Source organism: Mugil cephalus, chromosome 17 (assembly GCF_022458985.1).
Source record: "Mugil cephalus isolate CIBA_MC_2020 chromosome 17, CIBA_Mcephalus_1.1, whole genome shotgun sequence".
NCBI lineage: Eukaryota > Metazoa > Chordata > Actinopteri > Mugiliformes > Mugilidae > Mugil > Mugil cephalus.
Window position 1 is genome coordinate 5530413 of NC_061786.1, and position 26308 is coordinate 5556720.

At 41.1% G+C, this 26308-nt stretch overlaps 1 protein-coding gene across 2 annotated transcripts in view; it reads left to right on the forward strand.

The window, feature by feature from the left end:
* Positions 1–26308, forward strand: part of lrfn5a (leucine rich repeat and fibronectin type III domain containing 5a) — a 114308-nt gene that overhangs the window by 11212 nt on the left and 76788 nt on the right. Inside the window, exon 2 of one of the 2 annotated variants that reach the window (XM_047611933.1) lies at positions 17639–17712. The exons of the other annotated variant lie outside the window; for it this stretch is intronic. The gene's annotated coding sequence lies outside the window, so the exon portion shown is untranslated. The remainder of the gene's footprint in view (positions 1–17638; positions 17713–26308) is intronic. 2 annotated transcript variants of the gene reach the window in all.

A 26308-nucleotide genomic window follows, 5' to 3' on the forward strand; every position in this document is an offset into this window, starting at 1 on the left:
AAACCTGAGTAGATTAAATGGTGCATTTAATTAAGAGGCTTGGGATCAGCAAGTCAGAGATCAGTCTTGGCCCATGCCAACAATAGTTACATTTAGCCTAGCTTGTTAGCGCTTGCCATCTGTTCACACACAGATTAGCGCTACACGACAGGCGCCTAGCTATAAGGGTGCATTTTCTGCTTCAGCGCTGTGCAGGCCGACGCTCGGCCGAGCTTGTTTCCCCAGGAAGACTCGGGCTCCAGAGACTCCAGAGGTCGTTTACGATGTGACAAGTTTAAAACAACAACGCAGGACTTGCAATGGGGGAACATTTTATTTCTCCTGCACACATGTCGCTTCTACCAAACTGTTTGTATAAAACCCGCTGTCGGTTTGAAACTCATCATATGTTACTACTAAGTTAACTGTCAGTCATTTCAGTAGCTAGAGTGATAAATCTTAAGCAAAGAAAATATGTCCAACAGAATTCTTTTCTTTCAAACATATAAAAATCCCACAGTCTATGTTTAAGTCCTAAAGCCAGTGTCTTTGTGGTGTTTAATGTCAGTGATTGATCCTTTCAACCACACACATATTGATCAGCTTCTAGTCATTGGAATAATACTCACATGAGGACAGTTTTCTTGTCTGAGCCTCATATTTTCTGCACTCTTCATTCTCAGACTGTTAATATCCAAGGTGTTGGATGTTACTAACCGTCTTTTCACTAAAAGTTCTTTGATTAAATACCTTTACGTTATACACTGTACTGAGAACAATGTGTGGGGTGTTTTTGCTTTCAGTTAAGACTTATCTGTTTGCTCCACAAGTAGTAATGACTTTCAAATCCCCATACTTAGCTAGCCTTTAAACCAGCTACTATAAATAACAGACAGCTAATCCTAGCTCTTGGCTGTGTCTTTTTATTTATTTTATTTTTTTTACTCTTTCTGCTTGGCACCAACCTGAGCTCGGCAAGCTGCTGTCCTGCCACAAACACTCTAAAATCTGATGACTTGATGTGTTTGGCTGAGGGATATTGGTATGGTTGCAGCTTATTAGCCACACTAGAATACTCTGTGGCATACTGCATTACTAATGCTTTTGTTTGTTTTTAATGCCATGGAAAAGTTCCCCAAAAATGAATTTAAACTGGTGATTTTTTTTGTGTGATTTGATCAAATTAGTACAAAGCACCAGCTTCTCTCTGCTCAGTCCTGTTCTATAATCCAGTGGGATAAGCTAATGGAAGAGTGTTTGTGCACGCGCATGTGTGTGTGCGTGTTCGCGTACCCTTAGGGGCTGTTTGTCTCTGATTATGAGCTGTCATTTTGTCAGTCAGGATGGCTTGATCTCTCTGCCACCCTGCTGACTCACACACGCACGCACACAGTCTCCTGAGTGAGCGCGCATTGCGCCGACAAATACAGTCTGCTGCGAAACAGAAACAAACAAAAAGAGATTGCTTTTAGCAGGCTTCCGACTCTGCAGCCTTATCTACACCTTCTTGTCCTTCTGGCGCAAAAGCGGACACGGAGCTGTGGCCGATGTCTTCCAATTTTGCTACTTCGGGACTTTATTTCACCCGGAGTCTTTGAGGGATTAACATGCCTGTGTTTGTGCATTTCAAGATTTCACAAGTTGCAATGGGCGAAGGATATTCTCATCTCACACAAGACCCGTTTAATCTTAAATTCACAGTTTATTTTGTTAAATTGGAGTCTTATGTTGTTTTAAAGTAGTGAAGGAAGATAAGAACTTCTATGTGGGCGCTTTAACTGGTTATTAAAATGCAACCGCTGCCATTTTTCAGGGGTGGCTGAGAGCATCCGCCACTATTACTATAAAAAAAAATAGTTATATTTCCCTGGAGATTGTGTTACAGTGGAATAGCAGATTTAAACGACACAAATGTAGAAAAGTTGAGGTGACAAGACGGTGGAGGGGAGATAAAGTTTTTGTTTTTTTCACCCCACTTTGGAATGGCTTGGCACAGGCTGACAATTGCCGGCGTGACCTTCAATCCTGATATCATGACTTGCAATCTGCTTATCTAACGGCATCAGCGGTGTCCGTTGCGCAGAAAAGGGATGAATTCGCCACGGTTAATGTTGAAGGCAGGGGGAGCAGCAGAATGTGGATCCACAAACACCCGTGCATGCACGGACCTGCGTGTGAACGCAGCAAGTGGGCCGACATTGGGATGCGACGACGCTGCAGCTGGCCCTCCGGGAGCTGAGGTGAAGGCATGACTCAGCCGTTCACCAGCACCTCGCAGTGAGTCAGCACATTTACAAGATGTTGACCGAGCATGTGAGACATCCTGTGCACAACTCTGAACATGTAACGACACCAGGTCATACATGTTGTTAAAATGCAAGCCTGCAATGTTTAAGATGGTCGGCACGTGCATTTGTCATTTCTTTACTGCAAGGACAAACTCAGTAACCTCAGTGCCGACTGACTCATTGTTGTAAGGCTGTTATCTACTCTCCAGTTTAGTTTTAGACATTATATAAAATAAAATAATTTGCAGTTTGTCTCAGTACATCTTGTTAAAGCACAGACATCGTGCACAAATAAGTAGGAAAGTACAGTAGGAATGAACTGAATATCCCACCCATCTCTAATTCCAGAGGTCTTCAGAAAAGTTCATTCAGTTTTTTTTTTCTCCAATTTCCTGAAATTAAGAACATCTCTGATCCTCATAGGTTGGAGAAATAGACTTTCCATTATGTGGTCTGAATGTCCTGGTTAACAGGATCAAGAAAGCTACAAGGTCTGCTTTATTTTTTAGGAGGGTTAATGTTACTGGTATTATTATAAAGAAACCCGGAATACATGCAAAGCGTTTTAAATACATTGAACCAGTAACTAATTAAAAAAGAAGGGATAAGCAAGATCAGAACAGATGGGCCAGGGGCCTATATCCTCCCATAGCTCGTTATTCATTTCTTCACTTATGTCTTGCTTTCATTTGTTTTTAAGAGCCAAAACCGAGAAACTCTGAAAGGGAAAGATCTTTTCACATGAGTGAACCACATGAGTAACCGGGGTGCTTGGAGATAAATATCTCAAGTTAAATGTCGATGAAGACATATATTTTAGAATTTTTGATGTCTCTGCCTGTCTTTATCTTGGTGATAAGGAGGCTTCTTGTATTTAAAATTCTCCAAAATGTTGCATCCATCCAAGGATAAGTGATAATATAATATAATATAATATAATATAATATAATATAATATAATATAATATAATATAATATAATATAATATAATATATTTTGTTCAGTTGCCCCCTGGGATAACAGGATGTGACATCATGATGATAACAGCTCTGGGAAGCAGTCCCATAGGGAACATGAGTGTCAAAATAAACTCTGTTTAAATAAAGTCTGTTTAAAATCTGCTAAATGAAAAGTAATGAAATTGTAAGTGGAAAAAATTATTTAGTAAATGAATGTAATTAACTAGCTAGTTAAAACAACACTCCATTGAAAACTCTGCAGAGATAAAGTTTGAAATTGGGAGTTCGCGTATGACTCTTAGGGGAAATGAATTCCACAAAAGGCTAGTACAGCACAAATACTGCCATATTACATTCCAGCTGTGCATTCATTCCTCTATATGTTGAGTAAACACACGACCAGTGGTATTTGACAGTTGCCTGACACTAATAAATGCACAGCAGCACAAGTCAGAGAGAGCTCTGCACCGATGCCACTTTGCTATGTTGGGGGATGGGTTTTACTGAGTCCAGGTGTGTGGTAACAGCCAGTGACCCGTTTGAGCTTTGCCACTCAGCATGACCTCATTCTACCTGATCACTAAAGGAAATCTCATGCCGCTGTGGTTGTCTGTAACAGCTGCAACGCGACACTATAAAGCAAGAATTAAAAACATGAGCATTTCAGATGATTTGTGCTTGATTTCCCTGCACTACGAAAAAAAAAAAAGCAATTCATGCTTTCTAGTGGGGTGCTACCTGAAAGGCGACAACAGGCCACTCTGCCAGTCCAAGGAACTGACAGTGACGGAGCAGAAAAATGTGCTTGTGTGTGTTTGTGATCTCAGGTGATGTCGAGCTTACCAGACAACAGGCCTGTTGGCCTTAATCCTGCCTTGCTCGTGTGCATGTGTGCGTGTGTGTGTGTGGTCGTATTATGTGTCATATGTAGCATGTTAATCAGTGCTCACAAGACTATTCACGCACACACACACACACTCACACACACACACAGTTCATCCTTAACAGAGTAAGCTCGTTAGCAAAGCTTTGGCTCAAAGGAAATATCTGATTGTGCTAACGGTATCTAGGCAGGGTTGTGGAATTCAATGTAAAAGAGTCAGTTCAAACCAAATCAGCTTTATTTCCCCATGTACATTCAATAATAATTGTTATAATAGTACAGAAAAAAAATGCATAACATTTATTGAGCCATACATTGTTTAATGCATAAGAGTCTGGGGACATACTTATAAAACAATTAGAAAACCAGTTTTTATATCACAAAAGAGAGCAATAAGATTAATCAACAGGGCTGATTATGAAGACTCAACCAACAAATTATTTATAAACTTGCAGACATTAAAATTCATCTTGTGAAATATAAATATCCAGTAGATATGAACTAAGAGGAATTGGTGCGTACACAAGCAAGTAAATAAGTGCATGGTTGGAGCAATGGGCAATGCATCCGGCATCCGGTGAGCAGTTCAGGGTGTTTAGGGAATGAAACCAGGAACCTGGCAACCCCAACCCCAAAATTGCTTCTCTAACCACTACCCCCTGCCTTTTTCTTTTTTGTTTTCATTAGAGATGAGATTTTTTTTTAAAACACATCGTAATCCCATCCCCAGCATGATAAACTAAGTTGGTGAACATATTATACCTGCTTAACATCAAAATGACTGCATTGCCTGTTAACATGTTCCCATGCAGGTGTTAGCCTTTAGCACAATGGACAGTTAAGCCTAAGTAGCTTTACAGAGCTGCTAGCATACCTGCAGCTTCTTAGCCATTTTTAGATCCAAACAGATAAAAATCCAAAGAAAAGATGGCGTGTGTGTCACATCTAAGCCTTTTTGTGCACCCATCATGCATTGCAGGTATGTGTTCAACTTGAATTTCAGTCTAACTTTTTAGAGTGTCCTCTAGGATACACTATCATTAATCTACCGCATTTCTGTGACAGTAATCTACTTTAATCTCATTGTTTCTATCAGCCTACCTTGTACTTCAGAAATCTGGGGGAGATTTTGGGAACGCAACAATGCCAGCAATCCTAATCTTCCAAATAAGCCACTGTTGAGTAGCGACACCAGATTGTGTTAACTACTTGTGGATTACGTTTAGAGCAAGTTATTTACACCGAGGGCGGCGCAGTGTCGCGGTGGTTAGCGCAGATGCCTCACAGCAAGAATGTTCTGCATGCGAATCCACTGGGGCCTTCCTGTGTGGAGTTCTCCCTGTGTCTGTGTGCGTTCTCTCCACTTACTTCAGTTTGGTGATTCTAAATTGGCTGCAGGTGTGAGTGTGAATGGTTGTCTGTCTCTCTGTGTTAGCGCTGTGATAGGCCTGTCCAGGGTGAACCTTGCTTCTCGTCCAATGACAGTAGGGATAGACTCCAGAAAATGGAGGTGACAAGTTAACTCATCTCAATGCACATCCTGTTGGCGTCAATATCAAGTTTTACACATGTTTTAAATATTTCCCTTTTATCCACAAACCTGAAACAAGACCAACTGGACTTAAAGAGCTTAATGAATATGTCTCACCACTCATCCAAGTAGCTTCTTCAGTTCTTGGATGACTGGCAAAACATGTTGAAGAAACTCTAAAAGTCCTATTGCCCTTATTCCAGATTTGTTGGATATACTTTGACCTGGATGACTGAGATCCTACGCAGACATCATCCCTTTTCTCCGTCTGTGTGCCGTTGGCTTTGGGATGAAAGAGCTCACTGTGAGTGTGTGTGTGTTTTTTTTATGTCCTTACAAGCATGCTTGTGCATGGATGTGCGTGTATGTGTGATCATCGTGCCGTGATCTGAAGCCATCTGGGTTGGCTGGCTAGTTTGCATATCTGGTGTTAACCATTATAAATATTCATGACCAGGGTCTAAACCGACATGAATATTCATTTGCCTCCAGGCCGTAGACGGGCGGAGTGGCTGTGATTCTAATCAGCAGAAAAGAAATGAACTCAGCATTTTGTGTGGTGGACGGGAACACTCTGTGATTGCCACGGCCCCATCAGTGTGCTTGATGAGCTCCATATGCATTGTACGTGGATTATTAGATTTGCTTAAGTCATGCGGTGGCCGCACTTGGAAAACGGCGCCTGTGAGACAGAGGAACAGATGGTAACAGAAACAAACTCAACTCGTCTTGGGATGGAAACATTTAAAGATCCTGGAATGACTCTTTTGAAATGAATAAGAAGCTGCGGGGCAAATTATCCAGCAAAGTCCAATTCAGAGGCTGCAGCATCAGCATTAAAAGACACAGTGATGACATTAACGTGACACTGAGTATACTGAATGCTTAATGTCTTTGTTAACACCATTGTTAACACCATTAATTGCTTGTTTGACAGTTTACTTGGAAATGTTACTGTTGGTTCATTTGCGGAGTTAGCCCCGCCATTGAAGCTGGTGGCTTCTGTATAATGTATTCAAATTAATTAGATTTTAATTTAATCCTAGCACAGGGGCATGCATAACTGATTATGTTTCACTTCTCTTGTTGTGACCTGTGATTTGGGTTATTGGCAACCTCTGCTCACTAAATGAATTTTATCCAACATGGCTGTCATATTTCTGTCTGTCTTTCTACTATCTCCACATCTATCTTGTCTTACATGTTTCTTCTCCTTGCTGACTTTGTTCAAGTGGAAAGAAGTGACATAGTGATAATGCATTTGTGTGAAAGTAACAACAAGCAACACCAGCTGGGTTGATATCACTCAGACTTAGGTGATTAATTAGAATTTATTTATTTATTTTTTAAAGGGCGTCACTGTCAACTGTCAATGTTACGTCATTTTGAAGCTGTCTGATCCTGAACCTCTAGTACAGTAAATGTAGTAAATCTGCCAGTACCTGAAAGGCCCCATATTCCCACAGGACCACATTTCTACCAATGGAAAATAACACAAAGAGACTTAAAACCCTGGCTGAATTCATTCAAATTAAACAGATCTTACGATAAAAGCCAGGCATGATTAACAGGAAGGGATCATAAGTGGAACTCAGTTGAGACGATACTGAGAACAACCAATCACGGTGACTGATAAGCAGACACGCCATCAAACAAGCAACCACAGCCACACACTTGAAAATATGATCCTAAAAGGTACATGGTCATTCTCTCAGGGTAATATCAAAGATAATGCCCTGTGTTATTCATATCTATTTGAATAATTAAATTAATAATCTAACTAGTATCTGGATCTGCAATTCCCAAGCAAGATTCATGGCACACAGCGTGGGAAAGTACTGAAGTAAAAAAACAAAGTCTACAATAGTATCAAGCCTCTTTTTTTCATGTCAGTTAATGCTGTGTGTGTGTGTGTGTGTGTGTGTGTGTGTGTGTGTGTGTGTGTGTGTGTCTGTGTGTGTTTGAGAGAGTATGTCCTGTTAATTGCCTCTTAGTCGCACGTTTGTATTATTTTGATGACCTCATTTTAGGCTCGGCTCTTAGTATGTGGGACAGAGGAGGTCTGAAGAAGTGCCTCTCCCCTGCAGAAATACACACTCACACACACATGGTGAAATGATAGTTTGAGAAAGTCTGCCATCCACAGAGATGTTTACCAAGATATGGCACATCCTCACTTAGATGTACAGAATGCAAAATATTGAAATTGACAATTTTACATACTTTTGTGCTGCAACTAAATACCCTCATTTCCGAAAAACAACACAGGCAATGACACTCACAGAGGCACATCCTTACTTTAAGTAGCATCTTGTACAACAGAGATGTTGGTACTAAAAGGAAAACAACAGTGCCCGGACAAGAGATTTATTCTCGAACTATAGCAGGACTGTGCTTTGTTGCCTTTGTATATATGTGTGTGTGTGTGTGTGTGTGTGCACGTGTTTAAGCGCATATATGTGAGCGGACAGAAAAGTAGAGGAATCTGGAATTTAACTTCACTCAACCTCACAAATGCTGCACGCACACATTATCCTGAGTGCTTTAAAAGAAAACACGGGTGGGGGTGGGGTGGGGTGGGGGGTGCTCCTTGAAGAATGGACATGAATTATTCACTCCATCAGATAAGACCACAGAGAGAGGATGAGGGAGAGAGACATGGAGGGAGAAATAGAGATGGAGAGTGGGTGATACAAAGAAAAAGACCGACAGATGGATTGACAAGGACAGTGGGGTTTTATATTGCATTAGCACTGGCGGTGACAGACACTGAGAAGGACCTCAAGAGATGTTAGATAAAAGAACACAGCATGCTATCATCTAAACTGTGTCTTAAATTCCACAGGGTGCAAAAATATCAACGAAAGTTCAATAAATAAGTAAAGCTGCTCCTTCTCTGTCAAAGTACAGCACATGGCATTGCTTATCGGCGTAAAGCCAGATACTCTGGATATCAGGGTCTTTCTTTCCCTGACTTAACGGAAAGAGTTTATCCTGTGAAAATCCACAGCCAGCAGCAGCTCAGCTGCAACATTTTGTGCTTCCTTCCACCCAGATACGCCTTATCAGATCCAAGCACAGTCCTTCTTTTGTATTCTTCAGCTAATACAGTGGTGCTGTAGTAACTGAATCAACGGCCGACAATCCAGATGTTATTTCCAGTGTAATGAACTTTATCCTTATCATCATCAGCTGCAGTTGTTGTAGTCTGGCTAGGCTTGCAGCTATGTTTGTTTACTTAAGTTATAATTTATTTTTAAGATTTGTCCCAGAGATTTATTCGAAGCAGCTGGTCACGAACTGTAAACTATAAAGAAATTGTGCAGTGTGCAATGAAGTACTGTATTATTAACGCTTTAATGATGATAATATCAAACACAACTGGTCAGACAGTTCTTCAGTAGTCCACTAGCTTTAATGTTTGTGTTGCTTTGTAATATTGACATTGGCTTTCCATAACTTGCAATTAGTAAGTCTCTCAGTTGTGACCAGCCTGATCTTCTTCACCACTATAGAGCTGTGGATATGTTTTGGGGCCTAGTCAAGGTCCATTAACACTACGGTACCTGTAGCAGTCTCTAGACCATGTTTCAGTCAAAGCTATTAGCGCTGAGAACTCTGCTTCTCCTTCCTAAAGTCTACCACTACTTTTTGTTTCTGTGACACGCAGATCCATGAAGACAGCGTCTCCATTTCCTACTACTGGCCTGATTCGTTGTTGTTTGATAGCAGTAATGCAGCTGGCTTGGCAGGTTCTTGAGCTTGGCAGCCATGTTAGGGGAACCATGGTATTAAAGCCAAATTGTCAATAAACAGCAGTTGTGCAATTCTCTTTGCCCTTGCCCAGGTTGGAGACTGTGGTAGGGAAGATGTGGTTAATGGCATCATCAGGGGAGATCAGGGTGATGCGCTCATGAAATCTTTTACCAGTCTTTCAAAGCACTTCATTACCACATATGTCAGTCGCACTAGTCCATAATCATTTAGGTACACATAATCAACAAGATGTTGTGGTAGGAATGCAAATGACATGGCTTAATAAATGAAGGAATGACCAGGCTTGTAAGTGGAAAACACATCTCTTGAATGATAAAAAAAAAAAGAGGTAATGCTGTTAATGCCTCTTTCCTTCACCGCTGTCCTCTCCTCTGTCCTCTGTACCATCAGCAGTCTAACAATGGCTACATTTTTGACATTTACACCATAGGGTGCTCTCTTATACAGCTTACATTTATTTTAAAAAGAAATAAATAAAATAAACAAAAAGGACCATGAATAATTTAATATTACTAAAGTAGCTTAAGTGCTTAAGCACTGGGGGATGAGTAACTGATTACATTGATATTGAGCTGAAGGAAACTGACATTTATTGGACACCAATTTCTAAAGGCTGTAGTATCATCGTACATCAGACTCTGAGAGACCCTGTTTGCACCCAGCATTAAAATGCGTCTGGGGTGATCCAGGCACAGATGGACAGATATAAGTGTGTAGGCGTCTGGGATGCAATGAAAGACCATCACTTAGACCACATTCAGAGGCGGTGTGGGCCGCACGTGGCCACAATCGTTTGTGTTTCATGTGCTACACTAAAGAACCACCTACTCAACTGACATGTTGCTAAGCTCTGCTACACAACATCATAGGTGTTATCTGTTGATTACGAGAGAACGATTTCATGACATTGCAACTAACAGATAAGAGATCTAATCCCAACTGGTCCGTTCGTACAACTTTTTAATGCCAAGACTAAAAAAATAAGGACAGGAGTGGAGAAAGTTGAAGTGATATAGTGATCCGTGCTAATCTTCACCCTTTCGCGATGTCAGATGTTTTAGAAAAGAAATACTAGTACTCATTTAGCTCTGAAGCAATTGTGTAGCAATTACCGGGAGGAAGACAGATAAAAGGAGTGAGATAAAAGAGAGTATTGTTGGATAAACAAGTGCACAAAAAACTTTTCACCCTTTAATTAATTGGCTAGATAACAATGAAGTAAAATAGGCCAAAAAAAAAGCAAGAGAAACAAAATGCTGGAGTGATCATCGACCCAGATTGAATTTCCCCATTTCTTCAGGAGGCTGAGAGAGGAAAGCACGGAGGTATAGTGGGAATGTAGAGAGAGTCAGGGTGAAAGAGCCTAAGAGGCTTTAAAAGAGCCTGTATGAAGTTTAATATCAGATTTCCTAATCTTCTTTCTACATATCATCCTTTAACCATCAACCTGCCAGCTGGCAGACAGTCACTGGAGAAGTCAAGCCCCACGGTACTACAATGAGGTAATTATATTAATGGTGATCAGACCTTGCAGTCACTAATGCAGGAAAGGGATATTTCACAGGAGGCATGATAAGCTTGGTCCCTGCTGATACTTTCCACATAAGCTTTTAGATAATGTCATACCTTTGCAAAATATTTAATCAGAATCAGTTAAGTTTGCTAGACTCTAGCCTTCTGGTGCTCAATATTAATAACTGTATTGTTAGTAACCTACAGTTTTGCAGTGTAATTCACCTAGACTACAGCTAAACCTCCTAAAAACTAGCAAATCTAACTACCAAGCTTCCTTGCCAATGGCTAAAACCAGTCCGAGATTTAATCTTGTCTGGCCTCTTGCTTGGTCAATCCCTTTTTCTCTACTAAACTTTCTCCGAAAAGGTCCTCTTCAGGTTTTTCACATTTACCATGAAGTTTGTACTAAGAACATCCAGTCTTGCTTTTTCTTTGTCGCTGTAGACCCTTAGTGATGCAGTCTCGCTAACCATTATACTCCTCAGGAGATTGCACCTGTTCATCAGCCCAAGTTATATAGTGCTTCTTCTCTGTGCCGTCCAAATTATTTTGAAGCTGTTCATGGCTGCTTGTTTCAGCTGGAGATCAATGTGACACAGGAAAGGTCCTGACTGAATAATGTGACTGTGTTTCTAATTTGTCTCTAAACCTGCAGGGTAGCCCGCTATTTGTTCTCCGCTAGCAGCTGTTTCATTCAGAATGACAAGAACCCCAGTACAACACAGCCTAGACACCTGGTCCACAACAACCACACACATTCCAACGCACAGGGTCAGGCGGCCAGATGCTTTCCAAGGCAAATGAGAGGAGCAGTGGAGGGATAAAAGAAGAAGGGATCAACAAGAGAAACTAGGAGAAAAAAAAGTGCAAAAAAGAGAGAGTGATGCTTGTTAAGTCATGCGGGTGGGGAGGAAGGAGGTGTGAATGTGGGAAGGAAAGGAGATGGGGGGGAACATGAAAGGTGACTGGAAAGTGTGAAAGAAAGGAGGGAGAGAATGACACAGGAGAGGGAGTCACATGGGGCGGGATGGAAGGCGGAGCTCGAATTAGAAAGTGTAACGGTGTGTATCCCCCTGCATCGCTCAGGACAAGGAGGAAGAGAGGACAAATAGTGATGTAGAGAAGAGAGAGAGAGAGAGAGGAAGACTGAAAGGAGACCGAAAGAAGGATAACAAGGGAGGACTAACAAAGTGAAGCAGTAATGTCAATGCTATTTGCAGAATGACTTTTTCACTTTGCCAAAGAACACATTTGCATAAAGTGCATTTATCAGCATTAAGAAAAGAAGATTTAGACCGAAGGGTCAGTCCAACACTGTGGGAAATCTTCATATAGTAATCAACTTCTTGCTGAGAATTAGACGACAAGATTAATTACACTAGGAGCATTTCCAAGTGGTTTTAAGAGTAAGAGGAAATGTTATGGATGGTTATATTAATGGAAGCAAAATGTGGTTTAATGAAAGTACCCCAAACAACGACCTGGGAATCTAACATCATTTGCTGGGGACACAGTAAGCAGCAGATGAAATAAAAATGTGATATATTGTACACATATATGTCGTTGTTAATAGACATTTTTCCATGGTCAGCATGACTTGGCGACTAGGGAAAGCACAGGGTTTTTTTGATTACTCAGTTCTATTAGATGTGCCACTAGCTAAGACAAGATAGTGAACCAAAAGCAGATGAGCCACCAAGTGGAATGCATTACTACGCGTGTGTCTTTCCTGCTATGACAAGTGAAGATGCCCAAGATGAAAAAGGTTTCTCGACACCTAGCGAGCCAAGTCCAGACTTGGACAGATGCGTACTTTGCACTGGAACTTTGTACTTGGGCAGCAAATCCACAAGAACACAAGTGCAAACAGTAATGCGTAATAAAGAATGGCCATTGACCTGCTTTGCCCTCTTCTTCTGCAATGATTTTATGGCAGCGGACTGTAGACTTAGCACTGCCATTTAGTATTGGTCATCAGAAGCAGGTAGTTTAAGATGATTTTAGTGTAAGCCAGGCTTAAACAACATATATCATGCTTGCCACATGACTTCCATGCTTAATTTTGATGAAGGTAGCTATGGGCCTGAATGAGCCTCCGGATGAGGGCTGCTAATTCAGAGGCAGTTAGCTTAGCATAAAAAGCCTAAGCAGGTAGAACAACTAGCATAGCATGGTTCTCCTGTTGTATCTTGGCAAATTCACTTGTTGACAAAAAACAGTTGGCCCATACAATTCAGCATCAACCTGCAACTTGTCATTTATATCTTTCTGTCTGTGCACGGCTTAAACAAACCTGATATGATTTGTTTGTGCTAAGAAAAGAAAGGAAAAGAAAAGAAACTCCTGGCTACATTAGAAACAAACATGAGACTGATAACAAGCTGCATAGTCAACTATCAGCAAGGAAGTACAAAGCATAGAAATGTGTCAAAGTAATCCACTCGTCTCAAGTGGAATGCAATACAATCAAACGTAACACAAGTGTGTACTCATATGTGTAGTTATTGTTTGTTGCACTACTATAATTTTGACGGATATTTGATTGCAAAGTTGCTTGCTTCTTACAAGTTGAACATTGATTATCTGTTACAACTCATCCTCTAGAACGGGGCGGGGGCCCTGAAACCTATCCCAGCAATCACTGAGGCAGGATACACCCTGGACAGGTTCAACAAAATCCGGCCCATCATGAACAATGCCCACTATGTCTACCACCCTCTACATAACACCGTAGTCAGGCAGAGAAGCTTGTTCAGTGACTGTCCTGCACCACTCACATAACCTAACATGCAAGTCTTTGGACTGAGGGAGGAAGCCTGAGCACCTGGAGAAAACCCACACAGACTCAGACATAAGGGACCCAGCCGGCCGGCTGCCAGGTCCGGGGCCAGAACTTTCTTGCAGTGAGTCATCCTTTGCTAACCACTACACCACTACGCTACCCAAAGTTGAACATGTTTATTCAAATTCACAGTGTAGATATTAAAATGTCAAGGAAGGGCAGCGATACCCAACCTGTGCACAATGTCCCTTATCGCGATTCCTTGCAATAGGGGTGCAGGAAAATAGCTGCTGCAAAGACAGAAAAACAGCAATATGTGTATCCTCCCCCTCCTTCTTCATTTCTCTGTCTTAAGTCATTCCCACACTCTGTTTATCTTCTCTGTCAACCCTCAACTCCCTCAGAATACCGCTTATCTCTCTATGATCTCCTTTAGTCTTGGCTTTTCAATACTCAACACTAAAATGTCACATTTGTCTCCATTCCAAAGGCATTAAGCGCAAGCACACACATGCACTCACACACACTCACACACACACACACTGGTGTGCTTTGGTCTGACCGTCTAAACACTGTTTGTACAGCTCAATTCAGTTCACAGTGGGCAAGCTGGGAGCAGTCTCACAGCCAATTCTCTAAATGCTCCTACTGTGTGCGTGTGTGTGACTGTTTGCTAATGGGAATATGGCTGCGGGTTAACTTTGCCAGCAAGCTGCTTCATTTGGGTTGTAATGACGTCAATACAGAAAGAAAGAGTAAAAATAGTATTTGTTTCATTGAGCTTTTTCAATTCAGAACTTTTAATTAGTTTGGAGTGAGAGAGCATTAGAAATACAGGACAAAAGATACTTTCAACAAACATGAGTTTACAAACACGTCACACACATCTCCATGCACACACACACAGCAATTTGTTACCTCCCTTGTTAGAACAAATTATTAAATGCATCCCTGCCTGTTAATTTCATTAGGATTTGGGGGGAAAAATATGATAGAAAACAACAAATTGCCTTCATACTATTCCCATGATTTCGTCTGAATACATTTCCCTGAGTGATGCAAACACACACACACACAAACGCAATGCATTTGATAGGTCTCAGTCTTGGCACTGAGCCCTGCCTCTGTGTTCCTTGACAAACCAGGGGCATAATGGATCCCACATAACATCAGCACACACACACACACACACACACACACACACAAATTCACACACCTACCTACACACACGGGGGAAAACACACAAGTGAGGAGGCATAATTGAGATGTTTCAACATAAGACAGACGAAATCAGCGCACAATGGCATGTATGCAAATTCAGAAAAACAAACAGGCGCATAAACACACACACACACACACCACGCACACGGCACACACAAAACAAAGCTGTATTAGCCCGGCCATTAGTCTCTTCAATAAAGAGATGGAGAGCTTAATTTACAGAGGCTTTTAGCGATTCCAACCATGGGAAAACATTCAGCGGATTGGCTGGATGTTCTCCATTTCTCGGTATGTAAATTCTATGCTATTCCAACACTTAACAGGTACAGTACATGGAAGATTTTTTGTTTTTTCAGTCTTGTTTATCAACCACTTTCCTGGTAACCTGCTAGCATTTCATTATTTACAGTGAGTGCACTAGTGACTGTGGTGGTGGATGGGTGAGTAGCCCCTCCAGGTGTTCCTCAGTATCCTAATCCTAATCATACCTACAGTAAATGAAAACAGTGTTGTTGTTTCCATAACCACAGTCTTTTCATTAAAATTATAATCCATCTTCCACTTGCGAGAGACAGATCAGAAGATGAATAGTCAGCATTACCTAAGTGGAGGCTGATACATCTTTGCTTTCAGTTCCTTAGGTGATTCAAGTTTATAATTACTGGGACCTTCAGCATGAAAGTTTCTTTCATGAGACCCTCCTGGCTCAGAATTTGTCTTGTCTTTTGTCCTTATATATGGATAAGCTAACTGCAGTTTCTCAATATCAGCTGTATTGGCAGCAGTGTGTACAATCATAGCCTTTTGTATGATCTATTTAAGTAACAGCTTTAATAATTTACCTCAGTGTCTTTGTCTAATCCAGTTGCACTGGAACCAACTATTTTAGGGTACCGTCAGGCTTCTATGCTTCACCTCATTTGTTTCCTTTCCAGCTGATATGTGGGTCTGGTACTTTGAGGACACAAAGATAATTGCATTAATTGTTTGCTTATCATATAATGAATTAATAATTAGTATTATTCTTTTATTAATCCCTAATTGGGAAAGCCATTGTATGTGGCGACTCACTTCTACTGACCAGGTGCCCGCAGAAGCCTCAGCTTCTGTTTCTTTATGTTCGCCCCAAAATAGGCTTCAGAAAACTGCCCTGTTCAAATGGAACCACTCAACTATCTAAAGAGAAACAGTCTCAATCATTACTTTAAGACATGGAAGTAGGTCAAAGATTTCTCTGGGTGGCGTCATAAAAATAATTTGTAACTCTGAAGAAGTGGTCTCGTATGACCTTTGCTGCAGAGAAGTTCATTAGAGTTTATCATCCTCAGAAAAGATCAATTAGATGGCAGCTCAGATTAGTACATACCCAGTGCTGCCAGAGTTCAAGCAGCAGACACATCTCAGCCTCAATGGAGTGACTAAGTCCTTCATGGTCAAATGCCGAAATGAAACCACTGAAGAGGGAGGCCAATAAAATCTGTGTGTCCCAAAATAACACAAGGAATGACCTTTACATTTGTAAAGTCAATTATTTGGACAAACAAGAACAAATTTGACATTTTTATACTTGAAGGGATGTGTGTGGCTTCACTGCAGTCATTTTGTGTCTAGAAAAGTTTTTTTGATTCTTTCAGTCACTGACCTAAAATGCACTTACACTTCCTGGCCATCCAACATGCTTTTCGTAGGCCTTACTTCTCACTGGACTGCAACTTGAGCTGTCAGTTCAACTGCCGTTTGTCCACGGAAGGTGTTTGCTGGGCAGGCACTGTTCTTTTCCAGCAAAAGTCGTGCCTCACATTCATTCACAGTCACACACTTTCCCCTTACTGATCCTATAATGACATCATTCACTAAATAGTCTCCATGAGGATTACCTGGTAAAAGTAGGTGTTAAAATGTAGAGCTGTTATAAAACTGATGAGGGCGAAATCTATTTCTAGCAGGTTGAATGTTGCGTAAGCTACACAGTTGGAAGAGAAAGCCATTTTTCATTTAGATAATAGACCAAGAACCTCAACGATCCTTTCTCTAAGTCGCGAACTCTGCAAGAGGGCGTTTACACCCTGACATTATAATTGCGTCTCCCAATGTGCCTGGAGATCCAATCACAGTTTCACACTCTGAAAATAAACACAAACATCATTAGGGGCGAAGAAGAATATTATACACAGCTAATATCCAATAGATCTCTAACACAATATCAGAACAACAGACAGTGCTGCTTGTTGCAGGTGAGACATGAAAACTTTGGTAGATAATGCATATTTTGGAACAGTATGTCTTCCACACACACTGTAATTTCACTCCCACATGGTTCGGATGAGCTTAAGAAATATCTTCTGTAATAAAAGTAAATAAAGAGACTGGTCATTGTTGTGGAAATTCCTGACATAAACTCTCACTCAAACAGCCAGGTCTAAATGATGATCCTCTGACACAGCCACTGAGTGACCTCAGCCTCTTATTTTGAGTGCTGCTAATTTTGAACTCCCCTCCCCACAGATGAGATAAGATAAACAGAGAAAAAGTGTGAGTTGAAAAATGGTGTGTTTGTAAAGTTGGCAGGTGTTAGAGTTCCGGGGCCATTACCACCATAATCGCCCTGTAATGACACAGTGGGAGAGCTGGGACTAAAACACTCGCCTCTGTCTTCTCCTCCATGTCTCACTGCCTCTCTTCACCTCATCATCTGTCCTTACAGCGGCTCATCAGTCAGTATGCGTGAGTCCTCCCTGGCTGCAGACTATGAGTGCACAACTGTCAACGCATGACTTGGTGAGTTCACGGGGCAGTTTAAGATGGTGATTCTGAGCTTCGAGTGACTGCGAGGGCAACCGTCTGAAAGTGCGTGTTCAAGTCCGTGCAGGGTGAGTGAAGAGTAAAGCGATTGTGACATGTGACATGCTTGGTGGGCTGCAGCATGACAGTATGTTGCAGGGAAGCAGAACACACACGCAAATGCACTAAACAACCTGTCACCGTTGCATCAGGGGCTTTTAGCGCTTCCTAGCATGGCAGTCTTCCTTGAGTTTGTTAAAAGAAAGGAGTACTCAAACCTGCACACATGCTGCTGGGAACAGAGGAGGATCTGCTGTGGGAAAATGGGTTTCTGATTAGATGAAAGGGTTTCCTGGTTTGAGAACCTGGAATTCTACCACAGTGACAGAGGTCTTTATTCACGAGAAAAAAAAAGGCAGGATCTATCGAAACTGCCGTGAACCTCAACCCTTTTCAAATATAGTAAACTCCCCTTTAGGATGGAATTAGACAGCAAGTTTATCAAAACAGAAACCAATTCCCAAACTAACTATCAAACCCGAAGACTTTTCTTAGGCCACATTTACATGAATGCAATTTTTGGGTAAAACCACCAAAGTCTTGCACGTTTAGGCTGACCATCATGGCGGATCTGGATTTTTCAGTGACTGGAACAGCGCAGCCTGTGCAGTTCCTTTCTTTCATTCGTGTGGACACCAGATACCAACACCATGATGTCACCATCCACTCTTCTAGCACCCCACTTCTCATAACACCAACAACATCAGTGGCGGGCTACAGGCTTGTGATGGTGCTGCATCAGATATTGACCCTTGTTGGATGGCAAGGTCAATAAATACTGTTGCTTCACCACTATGATGAGCTGAAAAGGATTACAGATAGTAAACTGTATGTTTTCTGTAGCAGAAACAGCACCATGCATATGCCTGGGATAAGCACTACAGCCTTTCTACAACTAGATTGCAATGGATCGACCTTTACGGAGAAATCATGGTTGACATGGTATGACAGAAGATCAACACTGTATTTAAAAAGGACTAATCCTTCAACTTATTTATCATGAGTACCCACCTGCACAAATTCCTTCTTCCTCAGTGACTTTCACACTTTGGGTTGTTTGAGTACAAAGCGCATTGTTTGGAGCTTTTATCTTCCTAGTTCTGTTCATGCAGCTCGTGTTTATTCTGTGATGGCCTCGTATATAGCAAAGGTACTAACCATCAAATTTCAGGTTCTCAGTTTATTTTTTCTTCTAGTTTCTGATGATTTTTGATTTTTTGTGTTTATGAAAAAGAAGCAAGCTGAAAAGCAAACTTCCTTTCTTCATGACACGTTTTAATAGGTTTTGTATTTTAAATGATTAATGAGAGAAAATAATTGGCTGATTAGACAGTGATGGGAATATTCATTAATTGCAGAATTTGTATTTGTGATTGTATTGTTTTGTACTCTTGCATTGTTTCAGCACTTTAAAAATGGTAATCAAGCCGGCTTCTAGGTAATCATTATGCTGCTAAGGAGGTATATGCAACAATGGTTTCCTAATCTGCAGGCCTGTTATAACAGTGAGAAATGGCTGCGAAGGTGAAGAGGTTCTTATTCTCCAAAGTTACATTTGCAAAGACTCCAGTGAGCTGCCACAGGAGAACTGGTTATTTTTCAGCCAATTAACATTCAGACGTGGTGTGGCAGGGAGGAAACAAAAAAAAGAAAATCCAACGATTGTTTGTTTTCACTCATGCTCACATTTTCTCATTAACACGCTGATTCTGTTTTTTACGTTCTGCCCAGTGATCTGGTTTGGGCTTCTGTGTAATTACAAACCATGTATCTTGGAGGCTTTGACACAGAAAGTGTCTAAAGACAGAGACTTGCAGCTGTCTGGGAAGACTGAATTTGTGTTTTGGACCGCATAGCAAAGACACTGACTGACACAAACTATTTATTCAAGGGATTTTCTTTTCTTTTTACTATTTTCCAAATTATAGAAAAACACTGGAGAGAGGAATACAAAGGAATTATGCAATAAACCCACTACATTTCAATTTTTAGATCCTTTAAAGAAGCCGCCTGCTGTGCTTCGATAAGCTTCCCATACTTTTGGCATTCTCTGCTTGACGGGGCGGCCACTTGGATTGCTGCTTTTCCTTTGCTCTGTGGTCCAGCTACTCCCAAACCACCTCAGTTGGGTTTAGCATCAAATTTCCACTGTGTCCGATCCGTGTGTTCCTTGGTCCAAGCAGTTCCCCTCCTCTGATCTGAGTCACCCTCTGTAGCACTTCCACTAACATTTGATGCTGAGATGTGTCCGCTGCATGTACTCTGGGAAGCATTGATATGAGCTGTGTTCTGAGGCGTCAATAATGTGCAGTTTCTTAACTCTAACTCCTCCTTGAGCAGAGCTAATTTTCTAGAATCTTTTTAAGGACAATCCTCATGAGATGTAGTTTCATCACACACTAAACTTTCCCTGTAGAGACTCAGTCCCTGAAATGTTCCAGACTGACTGACCTTAATGTCTTAAAGTAATGATGGAATGTCATTTCTTTATACATAGTTGAAACAGTCCTCGCTATAATATGGATTGTTTAAGTAGCTGAGTGGGGCTATTAGCTGTGTACACCACAACTTTATTCACACATTAAGGAGGAAGTAAATTCCACCTGTTAACCTTTCCCAAGGCTCAGTGTTAACTGAAAACCGTTCTAGCTGATGGACCCATAGAGTTAGTTAAACTGCTGCTGCCAATAGTGTAAAGCTGTCAGGAATGCAAATAGTAGCTTCTCTGAGGAATCGTAATCATGAAACATATGTATGAACTTGGTGGTGCAGTGGTCAGCACGGATGCCTCACAGCAAGAAGATTCTGGGCACAAACCTGCCAGCTGAGGACTTTCTTCGCCGAGCTCGAGCATGCTCTTTTTGTCCTCCGCTGCGTCGACGTCCTTGCACATTCCCAAGGCGTGCTTGTTAGGTTAATGAATGCGAATGTGAATGGTTGTTTGACTTGACTGTCCAGGGTGACCCCTCTTGCCTGATGACAGCTACGATGGGCTCTGGTCTCCCTTGACCCTCTAGACTCTAGAGGATAAGCGGTAATAGATGATGAATGTAGAAAAAGGTATACGTTTGTGTTATTTCATAGTTTTGCAATTTTGCTTTGGAATATGTAGAAAATTGTAACATAAAGAAAAATTGTTAAATAAATAGGCACATCATAAATCGTGACGAGCATTGAATATAAAACTGGGGGCATTACTCTTACGTGTGCTCTTTGTTGGGTGCTTCTGAGATTGTCTGAATCACCCAACACGCAAATATGCTGCACAGATTTTTGCACAACGAGCTTTAAATGATTTTGAAGTACAAGTATGAGCTGGATGTGCCAGGTTTGAATATGTTTTTGGAGTGGAGGAGAGTGCGTTTGTGCGTCCCACGAGAGCAAGCACAAAATTGGTTGTACAACGTATTATAAAGCACATGAACTGAACTCCCAATTAGAAATAGTTCACTTCATTTATTATTCTCATAAAGTTTACTGCAGGTGCAAGCATACTGTGGGGTTCTATGTGTGCAGAATAGAGTATATGTGTGGGTTTATATAAGCAGCCCTTTGTGTGTGTGCTTTGGTTTGTGTGTGTGTGTGTTTTATGCTTGTATTGCTCATATATCATCTCTGGGCTGACACTGCTAAAGATACTGCTCTGATTAATCACCTACACACTCATGTGAACAAACACCACACACACACACACACAGTCACACACACACACACCTCTGACTAGATCAAAAGGTGACATTGTTTGCGGGTGTTTGCAGTTTGTGATAATTGTATATCTGTGTCCGTAAGTGTTTGTGTGTGTTTTCTTAAACACTGTGCAAAACTCTCTCACCTTGTATTAAAAGATATCAAGAAGGCAAAGAGTATGTGCCATTCAAAAGCAGTTTTTATTACTTACAGTAGTTTCCATTAATAGGAATTAACATGATTCTCATATTGAGAGTGAATGTATGATGAGAGACATTCAGAGGCCAGGGGGCCAGCAGAGCAACAGCTGTAAGACTTGCATTGGATCCGCAGAGTTGAGCAGAAATGTTTTTAGTGACAAAACTCCTAAAGGGCTTTTGAGAGAAATACAGGGACTTGATGAAGAATTTCAGAGTGCATTTTGTCAATCCATTCAGTGACACTGGCCAGAGATGCTTTTATTGACCAACTGTATGTGTGTAACTCTTGGGTCATAACTTAACCCTTTTCAACTCTTGAAAGGCCCCATTTCAAGTATTTTCCTGACATCTTTTATTGATAGCTTATGGTTAGAAAATATTCAACTCCCCCACACTTTAAAGGTGTGAAGGGTGCAGTCAACTGTAATTACAAAGCAAAATCTGGTCAACACCAGACACTGTTCATCATCCAGCTAATTTCATCCCGTCCCTGCAGTGAAACATGGTGGTGATAGCATCATGCTAGGCTAGGGCATTGTTTTCTCAGCAGTAGGTAGTAGAGGGAGAAAGGGCAAAATTAAAGGGAGGAAGCATGAAGACAAATTTCGGCCAACACAAGCAATTACTGATATGAATGTCTTTAAACCTGTGCATATTTGACAGACTGACAGTGTCCTACTAACGGCATGAACAGCAGTCACTCATGACACCTCAAACTTTTTTGTCGTGTTTTCAGAAGTTGTCCATTTGGTATTGAAGTTATCAGTTATCTCTGGAACTTTGTCTTTTGTATACAGTGTCTTACTGTAAGTTTTTGTCATGTTTTGACACGCATAAGAAACATTGGAGTGAGCTCAACTGCAATACGCTGTGTCAGCAGTTACAACTGGAACTGTTTGTTAATGCCACAAACAAATTAAATTGGAGGAAACATATTTATAATTGCAAACAAGGGAACGATGGTTAGGATGATAAGGTAATTAGATTTACTGCTGTGCTGCTACTGATGACACTATTTGTTACTATCACACTACAGATAAAAATAAAGGGAGAGAAAGGTTACAGAAGTGTTGCATCAGAGAGATGGAAACCAAGCTGACGACAGTGACAAAAGGTGGAGGCAAAATTTAATGTCATTGAGACAGAGGGATACACAAATAGAGAGGACAGGAGTAAAAGTTCCAAGCCAAATGCCTTTTAAGCAGATGCTCAGTCACTGTCAGCCTTGCAAACCTCCAGAGTTCACTTCGACGACAGAGCGAGACTGAGAGAACAAGAGCGCAGGAGAGCAAATGTAATGTCATCTCAGAAAGTGAGCGAGGTAAAGGCTAAGACCTGTGTATAGTTCCCAGTGGCTGACACAAAATGACTGTTAACGGTGTAATTACATCACGGTGGTGCAGGCAGCCCTGTCAAGCCTCACCTCAACGCAACCATCTTGGTTAATGTATAGTTTAACAAGGGAAAGACAGAAACAGAAATCACAGCACTGCTCAAACCAATACTGTCTAACCATGAAGGGAAAAGTTCAGGTGCTAAATTTGGTAAACTCAGAAAGTGTCCCACTACAGCCATATTTGGTATATAAGGGTACATAATGGCCACAAGCTGTGTCAGAGAAATTACTGAACCAGTTTATGAAGGGGTAAAAACGCCTCACTTGAAGTGACATCTGTTGTGTCTTTCCCATACCCCAACCAAGCGATTTTTAGCGCAGCTATTCCCTAACTCTCAAAACCCTTCTGAGACCACATATACCCACAAAGGGCAAGGAAAGTGGGAAACTGAATCTGAACTTCCCCCAGGGCATCTGACAAAACCTGTGTGAATCAGTGACTATTAGGTTCCCTCAGGATCAGTTTGATTAGATGCGAATGTGTTACGTTTTTACTGAGTAGAGCATTTACTGATGTCTTTCCAGAATTACCTTATTGTCTGATATTGTTTTGTAGAGGGGTCCTTTATTATGTTAAAAAAGTCCTCTTTAGCGCACATTCACAAGGTCTGGTAGATTCTTTAATTGATAATTCAACTTCTACATTGCTTACCCGTCTGAACAAAGGTCATGACGTGACACAGCTTTTTCTTAGGTCAGCAGAATCAACACAGTCTCCCTCAGTTTCTTGTAGAAGAGTGAGTGGAAATGACCGGAATCAGTCCGCAAATTGGATTATTCACAGAGGATTACAAATTTAAAGCATGCACATGAATTTAAAGGATTTTTTGAAAGGCTTTTAAAAAAAATCTTCCCAACTCTCTTCTGCAAAATGTGATGTATTCTCTGACATTTCACATATGATTCACTTAGAGGACTGTGACTTTGTTGTGTAGAGTATTACTCCAATGGTTCATGCCAAGTAAAGTGGATGGTGGTGGAGACCAGATTGTGCGGTGTGTTGCGTGCAATACACGGGTGAATAACAGGTTGACTATTATTCATGGAGAGGGTCAGTAGCGTCATGGTAACCAGATGGTGGGTGTTTCTATCATGATCTTATGTAAGATTCATATAGGTAGCGTGGGCCTGTATTATAATGCAATATTAGTAGTACGTGGATTAGAGTAATCTCTCAGAGAATGTGTCATACTGAGGTTTATGAAAGGCTGATGATGGGAGGGGTTATCGGTCATAGGCACGACAAATGCATATCAGAGCAGTGGACTGTTATGGACCAAAGCAGCTTAGTACCGAAGCCTTATTCACCTCAGAAGGAAGACAATAGGTATGGAAAAGCTTCAGTAGCTGGTATAGTCTGATTTTCATTCATCCCAACGGAGAGCTCGGGATGCAGTTAAAAGCTCTGAAGATAGAAATGGACCTCTGTGCTCGGAATTTCTTTCCCCACACCATATACACTGTGTTACGTTTAAAAGAAACATATACTGCCTTTAACGCTGAGCTTGTTAAATCTTTTATGTCTTTTATATAATGCAGCCGCATCCGTCTGTAACTAAAGCAATTTTGAGTGCATCGCCACCCCCCACACACATACAGACAAACACACACGCTACATTAATTATATATGCAAAAGTTTAAAAATAAAGTGCGCATATGTGGTATAAACACTTGTGTACCTACCTGTTGGTCCCTCTCTCTTGCCCCGTGTTTGTGTCTGTACATTATGGTTAAATAGGGGCCAGGGCACTGCTGTTTCAATGGGTTCAGATCCTTTGGGGCCAGCCGTACAGAAATTACTGTACATACAGTACTGAGGGAAGCTTAAGAGGCTTTTGGGGAAAGCATCCATGTGTACAGTAACCTCAAGTATTTTTATAGCACTGTTACACATGAAACAAACATGACTTGGAGTGGACGCTGACATATAACGACTATAACTTATTTCCATTTATTTAATTTCGCTCATTTCAAATGTTCTTCAGGGAGATGAACTGACCCAGCTTCACTTGGCTATATATAGCAATTTTTCTAAGAGAACATAGTGTAGCTAAACATATGCATTAAATATAGATGCTAATTAGTTCTGAAGTTGCCCACTCGGGCTGAGCAATCCACTGATTTCACAACACACAGTGCCGGATTTAAAGGAATCTTCAACTCATAGCAGAACTCCATAAGCTTGCAAATATCACAAATCTCAATCTAATCTAAATGAGCAAACTTGTTAGTTTACTAGGCAAGATGCAAATGCATGTGCAACAGCAGTCAGGAGCACTTAACTGTTAACGAGACTTGTACTGAAATGTTTAGAATGGATTTCTGACCCTATAGTCAAGCGGTCTGTGCAAAGAAAAGCCTTTTCCAACTAATGCCCAGTAAGTCACAGATCCGCTTGGCTGCCTGTGAATCACAGGGTTGAGCTAATATGGAAGTAATGAGTCGATATGTGAGAAATAGGCTGCTAAGCTGCTGGATCACATCGGCAATCAAAACCGCATTATGAAACAAAAATCACTTCCACTGGTTTGTTGATGCAGAGTGTTGTCTATTAGGAATAAGCACAGATAGACTTGTGTGGTTACCACAGTGTTACAAGTAAAAGTCATGCTCTCCGAATATTTTGCATCAAAGAAACATATAACATAGGAGTGATTCTTAACTCTCATTTATTGGCATTCACATTTCCCAGAAATGGCTTTATTGTGTTGATAAAACAGAGTCCGACAATAGAAAAATCCACTAAGAGGAAAGCAAGGCAGAACACCAAAATCCATGACAAGAACAAAGAAAGTCAACGGAGCCAGGAAACAGTATGGGCTTACAATGGGAAGCACTAGAAGGGATGAGTCAAGGAACGCCGGTAAAGCATCCACCGAATAAACCTATGGACTGGCGAAAGATAGGCAATGAGACAGGACTGTATATATTACAGGGGACTAAGGGGAAAACAAGACACGTCAAAATAATTAATCTAATCAATACCAGGTGTGCAATAGTACAACCTGACAAGTTTGATTCTGAAGACTCATTGGGAGGATACAAGTTGGTCATCAACAGCGCCATCATTATTGACAACTGGAAAATACATTCTGGGAGACATGGCTGTACCAGTTCCACGCAAGTTACCTCTTGACACATCCTCCATAAAATGGGTGAGGCAAGTAGTATTTGGACCATGCTTGGTCAGATCTGTACTTTCAGTTGGAACAGTACTTGGGCAGCAACTGATGACGTCCTCCAAGTTCAC